The sequence below is a fragment of the Pteropus alecto genome, unplaced genomic scaffold (genome assembly GCF_000325575.1).
Source record: "Pteropus alecto unplaced genomic scaffold, ASM32557v1 scaffold92, whole genome shotgun sequence".
Classification (NCBI taxonomy): Eukaryota; Metazoa; Chordata; class Mammalia; order Chiroptera; family Pteropodidae; genus Pteropus; species Pteropus alecto.
In genome coordinates this window covers 10,428,746-10,435,254 of record NW_006432447.1, presented here as the reverse complement: position 1 = coordinate 10,435,254, position 6,509 = coordinate 10,428,746, and the positions used below count along the sequence as shown (strand labels likewise).

At 37.6% G+C, this 6,509-nt stretch overlaps 1 pseudogene; it reads left to right on the top strand.

Moving 5' to 3' along the window:
* The first annotated feature begins 2,280 nt into the window (after positions 1 to 2,280).
* On the top strand, positions 2,281 to 2,399 carry LOC112476024 (annotated as a pseudogene).
* Positions 2,400 to 6,509: the final 4,110 nt, after the last annotated feature.

Here is a 6,509-nt window from a genome sequence, read left to right as displayed (position 1 = left end):
TGTATATATATATATATATCTCAACATCTTTTCTTCCAAAAGCAACCGTTTTCAGAAAATTTGCCACAATCTCAATCTCAGCTTTGCCCAGGAGACCTTTGGCTCTTGCGCAGAGCAGGGAGGCTCTGTGCTACTCTTCGGGTTTTCGTCCAAATTCTTTTGTTTATGTCTCTGTTTAGCTATTATACCTCAAAAGCCAAGCAGTTACCTCTTTTGTAATCAGCTTTCTTCAGTGACATCCTTTCCCCAAAATAATGAGGACAGTTGCCAGTTGTCAGAACGGGGAAAGGGCTAAGGTGCAGAAGAATTTATGGAGAGCAAAACACATCAGTTAGTACCTCAAAGATCTCATTATGCCGTATAGTTCCAAGGTGTCTTTGAAGGTCTAAGGAGTCTAAGGTAACAGCGCATCCCTACCTTTCATTATTCCTCTAATCCTGAGAATAAAGAAAGGGACACTGCCCGTCCTAGTGTAGAAAGTAGAGTGAATGCACCATTCGCTATACTCAAAATAGAAAACATATAGCACGTCTGGGTGTGCATGCACGCGTGCATACATATGAATCTGCAGTATGAATTTGAAATGGACCTTGCAGATAATTACACTGACTAGAAATGGGGTTGAAAGGATTAAAGATGTTGCCAAATTTTTGATACAGTGCCTGGAAGAATAGTTACCCAAGACTTGGAATAGATTTGAAAGCTAGAAGATCAGTTATGTTACCAATATGTTAGGTTTGCAGTACCTAAAATTATTCTTTTGGAAAGTACAGTGAAGCCCTACTGGGTATAATAAATACGTATACCTTCTGAAAACATTATTGAGTATCCACTATGTGCCAGGCAAGTTGCTTAGCACAGAAGATAAAAAAAATGAAAAGATGTGGCCAGTAAGACACGTCCACAAATAACCATACACTGCACTGGGAGTAATCATAGAGATGCATAAAAATAATATTTAGATAAATATGAAGGAGATAAAATAAAATATAAAGGTCTGACATTTCTCCAAGTCTGGTGACAAACAACAAAAGTGTAATGACCTTTTGTCATAGGCTGTAAGATCTCACAAAGTGGTGAGGGGTCTTGTGTTCTTGGCGTCTGCTGGTGCTATGACTTCAAAGGGCTTTCGTAGTGTGTTAATACTGAAATAAAGCCAACTTGATTCCAACTATGAGGTCGCCACTATCAAAGCCTTTTGTTTGTTTGTTTGTTTCTGTTACACATAGACAGGGCTAAGAAAGAATTTCCAGCAGGTAATTTCAGGGAGGAGGATAATCCTGCCATGGTTAATGAAGATTTTGTTTACAGTGATCTCCCACTGGGTCTGTAATCCATGGCAGGTGGGTCTAGAAGGAAAATTTTTGTCTTCATCAGCTCATTTCAACCATATGGAGAGTTCCGAGCATAGGGAGAGTTCTCTCCTTGTCAGCCTGGTTCCTGGACTTTTTGTAATGCAGATTCAAGGACAAGCTAAAGAGGCATGGAGAAAGGGAGTGGATTCTGTGTTTGGGTCAGTCCTCAGGTTCAGTTTTGTTCTGGGAGACTGAATAATGTTTTTTTTAAGAGTGAAGAATAGAGAAAAAGAAGAGAACAAGGAGGAAGAGCCACCATGGAGGAGGCTACATTGATCTATATAATAAAGAGGTGAGAGGGACGAGAAAGAAGGAAAAAAAAACAAGAAAGCCTTGTGAACTGAGCATGAGAGAGGAGATTTCAAGTTCAGAGGGTGAGAGGTTCTGAAATAACTGGAAGAAAGAGACAGCAGGATGAGAAGGGAGGTGACACCGTCCGTCACCCGTCAAGAGCAAAATTCACTCCTCCGAAATGCGCATGGAGCATTACCCAGGACAGACCATATGCTAAACCATAAAACAAGCATGAATAAGTGTAAAAGGGCCGAAATCATACAAAGTATGTTCTCCAACCAAAATAGAAGAAACATAGAAATAAATGACAGAAATAAATTTGAGAAATTCACCAATGGGTCAAAGAAGAAATCATATGAGAACTTAGAAAATTCTTGGAAATAAATAAAAATGAACCAAAATGTGTGGAATGTAGCTAAAGTAGTATTCTAGGGAAACTTATAGCTGTAAATGCTTATATTAAAAAAGAAAAAAATTTCAAATCAATAACCTAACTTACCACCTTAAGATATTGCAAAAAGAACAGTGAACTAAACCTAAAGGAAGCAGTAGGAAGAAAAAAATAAAAAAATCTTTGACATTTTACCATGCATTTATAAACCTGCCTTATTTTATTTAATTGTCACATAGTGTCTACTACCATGCCACCCTGAACAAGCCCAATCCCTTCTGATCTCTGAAGCTAAGCAGGGTCTGGCTTGGTTAGTACTTGGATGGGAGACCACCTAGGAAGACAAGGTGCTGTAGGCGTATAAAATAAAAAATAAGGGATTGTAAGTTGACAAGGTCCTTGCAATCTGCGAGGTCAACCAAGGGTTGCCTCACCTAAAACAAAAAATAATAATAAAATAATAATAATAATAACTGTCGCATGGTATTTCATTAAGTGGATAAACTTCAGTGGTTGGTTTAACTAGTCTTCTACCAATGCACATATAGGTCATCACAATTTTTTGTTCTTATAATAATACTGTCTTAAGTGTCCTTATACACACAAAATCTCATATATGTGCATATATTTATAAATTCTTGAAAATGGAATTTCTGGGTCAAATAAAATATGCATAAAAAAAACTTAGAGCTGTTACAAATAGTACTCCAAAGAGGTTGTATTAATTTACACCTGCACTAATAAAATATGAGAATGCCTGTTTCCCCATAACCTTACCAGTGCAAAGTGTTATTAACCTTTTTCATCCTTGCCTACCTAAGTGAAAAACGGTATCTCAGCAACAAAAACTTTAAGATACCTAGTAATAAATCTTGCAAAATTTATAGGGGCAACTCTAAACTTTATAGGAATAAAGGTAAATCTGGAGATATGTACCATGATCCTGGGTGAAAAACATCAATGTCGTAAAAATGTCAGTCCTCCTCAAATCCATCTATAAATTCACTGTCATTACCTTCAGAATCCTAACTGAACTTTCTGTGGATCTTCACCAGCTATTCTACAATTCTTACAGAAGGGTAAAGAGCTAAGAGTGGGTAAGATAATCATGAAGAACAAGGAAAGAAATCCCTCTCATCAGATATCTAGATTTATAAAGCTATAATAATTAAACTAATGTGGTATTGGCATGTGTATGAGAAACAAATCAATAGAGCAGAAGAGTTTAGATACAGATTGATGAAGAAAATATTTTAAGTCTAATAATACTAATTCAGCCAAGGATATGGCAGTAAAGAGTTGCTCGCATGCTACTAGCAGGAGTGTAATTTGACAAACTTGATGAGCATTTTGACAATATCCAGTAATGTTGAATATACACATACTCTACAAACCAACATTTCTACTTCTGGGAGAAATTTTTGTACATGTTCACACACACACACACACACACACACACACACAAATCATGTACAAGGATATTCACCGAAGCATTATAATAGCAAAAAATAGAAAATAACTCAAATGTCCATATAATGTCATGTAATGAAGTCCTATCCAAGCTGTTAGAATGAGCGAACTAAATCTACATGAATCAATGCAAATAAATCTCTAAACACAAAGTGAAAAAGTACATTGTAAAATGACGAGATGATATTTATGTGAATTTTTAAAATAATCAATAGGATGCCACATATTAAGCATATGTGTTAAAACATAAAAATTATTTTAAAAGAACAGCCCCTTCAAGACATAAGTATAAAAAATAGGTTGCCAATATGACAAAATATCAATTTTTAAAGAACTTGCAATGTAAATACATGTGTATCTATTATATATTTTCAGTACGTTTAAGATATTTTATAATTGAAACAAACAATGGTATCTTATTGAAGTTTTAATATTCATTTCTGCAGGGCCCTAACATTATCCAGAATACATTTAGTATAATCTGAAAAGAGTTTCAAAAATGTCTGTTAAGAAAGGGAAACCCACCCCCGCTTTTATATTTTACCATCCTTAGAAACAAGATCTATGAAAACTTAGTGTGATATTTAGGACATTTATTTCATCTTCATTTTGTCATGCTTGCCACCTGCCCATTTCTCATTCATAAATAGTAAATCTTAAAACAAAAAGTGCTTATGTTCACAGGAAATCAAAACTGCAGGAAAGAACTGGAGAGACAGGAAACGCCATAGCTGTTCCTCCCCATTTCCTAGGGAAAAAGAAATTCTTTAAAAATATAGTAGGTAGATACAGCTATCCGCTGAATCTCTAAGGCCTGAAAGAAGACAACTGGGGAGCACTGAGAGGCATCTTGAGCCCGAGAGGAGAGGTGGCGGGGACTCGTCCATTCCTCCTGACAGTGTGCCCAGGAGACTTGGCCCTCAGCCCAGCTTCCCCTTCTTGTATCCTCCCAAGGGCCAAAGCTTCCATGTACCAGTCAATTTCCAGGGACGGACCTAAATGACCTGGAATTAGAAGTCATGCTCTAATGACTTGCCTTTGACTTGCCTTACTCCTCTCCTCTTTGAATTTCAATTTCCGTTTCCAGCTTCTGTTGCTATGTCTTCAAATTAACTGATCTTTTCCTTTGTAGTACCTGCTATTAATCTCATACAGTGTATTTTTCATTTTTCATATCATACATTCTAATTTTATCTCTGGAAGTTCTATTTGTTGTTGTTGTTATTTTTTAATATCTTCTATGTATCTACTTAACATGCTCAGTCTTTCCTCTACTTTCTCAGACATAGAATATAGTTATAATGATGGCTTCAATGTCCTTGTCTATTAATACTATCATCTATGTTATTTCTTGATCTTTCTCAATTAATTTTTCTGCTCATTATGGGTCATATTTTACTGGTTCTCTGCATACCTGGTAATGTTTAATTTGGTGCCTGATGTTGTAAATTTTATCTCGTTAGATGTTGGATATCTTTGTGTTTCTCTAAATATCACTGAGGTTTTTTTCTGGAAGGTAGTTCACTTACTTGAACACAGCTTGATCTTTTGAGCAGTCTTTAGCTGAGGGCCAATTATTCCCTGCTACTGAGAACTCTACCTGATGCCCCATGAATTACGAAGTTTTCCACTCTGGCTGATGACAACATGATTCCCAACTCTGTGTGAGCTCTGAGGATTCTTTCCTCTGCTCATTTAGGTGGTTCTTTCCTTGGCCTTGGATGTTCCGATCAGAACTCATATGAAGACTCGGGGAGATCCTTGCAAATCTCTGGAGCTCTCTCTGTGTGCAGCTCTCGGCTCTTCAGTACTCTGCCTTCAAACTCTAACCACCTTGGCCTCCCCAGTCTCCCAGTTTTGTCTCCTCAACTCAGGGCTACCCCCAGGCTCCACTGGGGAATCATAGGACTCACTTAATTTGTTTTCTCTTTCTTGGAGATCACTATCCTGTGCTACCTGATGGCCAGTTCCTGAAAACCGTTGTTTTATATTTCTTTCCAGGCTTTTAGTTGCTGCTGAATTACTTGAGGAGGAAAGCACTCCTATGATGTTGTCTGTGTTTGGGGTTCCCTAGAAGCAGACTCTGGGGTATAGTTGATCTCCCTTATTTTATATTTGTGAATTTGCCCACTCGTTACAATTTATTTGTAACCTCAAAATCAAGATTTGTGTCACTTGCACAGTTATTTGTGTATGTGCACAGAGAGCCAAAGAATTTGAGTTACCCGGCGTGTGCATTCCCAGCTGAGGTCGAGCAGGGTTGCCATTCCTCCTTCTTGTTTCAACACTCATTCTGAACACAAGTGTCCTTTTCTGTGTTCTATTTAGAGCCATATTTTTTGCATTTTTGTGCTTTGTGTTGGTGATTTTGCTGTTTAAAATGGCCATCAAGCACAGTGCTGAAGTGCTGTCTAGTGTTTCTAAGAGCAAGAAGGCCGTGATGTCCCTTACAGGGAAAATAGAATCGACCCTTGATCAACATGGGATCGAATACACGGGTCCACTTATATGCGAATTTAAATAATTATAACTTATACTTATGTGTAAGTGGACCCACACAGTTCAAACCCATATTGTTCAAGGGTCAATTGTATTTTCCATTGCCGGTTTGGCGTCCAAGTGGCCAGAGGACTGTGAATTTTTTAGCACGTGGGCTGGGGGTACCTCTAACCCCCGCATTATTCAAGAGTCAGCTGGACATGCGTTAGGTGAGCTTTATTCAAGCATGAGTCGTAGTGCTGTTGGCTGTGAGTCCAATCTTAGTGAATCAATAGTACATATTAAATAAGGTATCTATAACATAAACAATGTTATATATTGATTGGTTGATGAAAACATTGTGACCAGAAGACTAGGAGCCTGGCTCTGTCATTGAGGAGAAAACCTAAACCTATTTTTCCCTTGGAAGCAGTGGTTCAGTATTGCCCAATTCACGGTTCATGGCAACTGTGTAGAACATAACTAGTACAAAGTTTTGTTGTACAATAAACTGTGCAAGT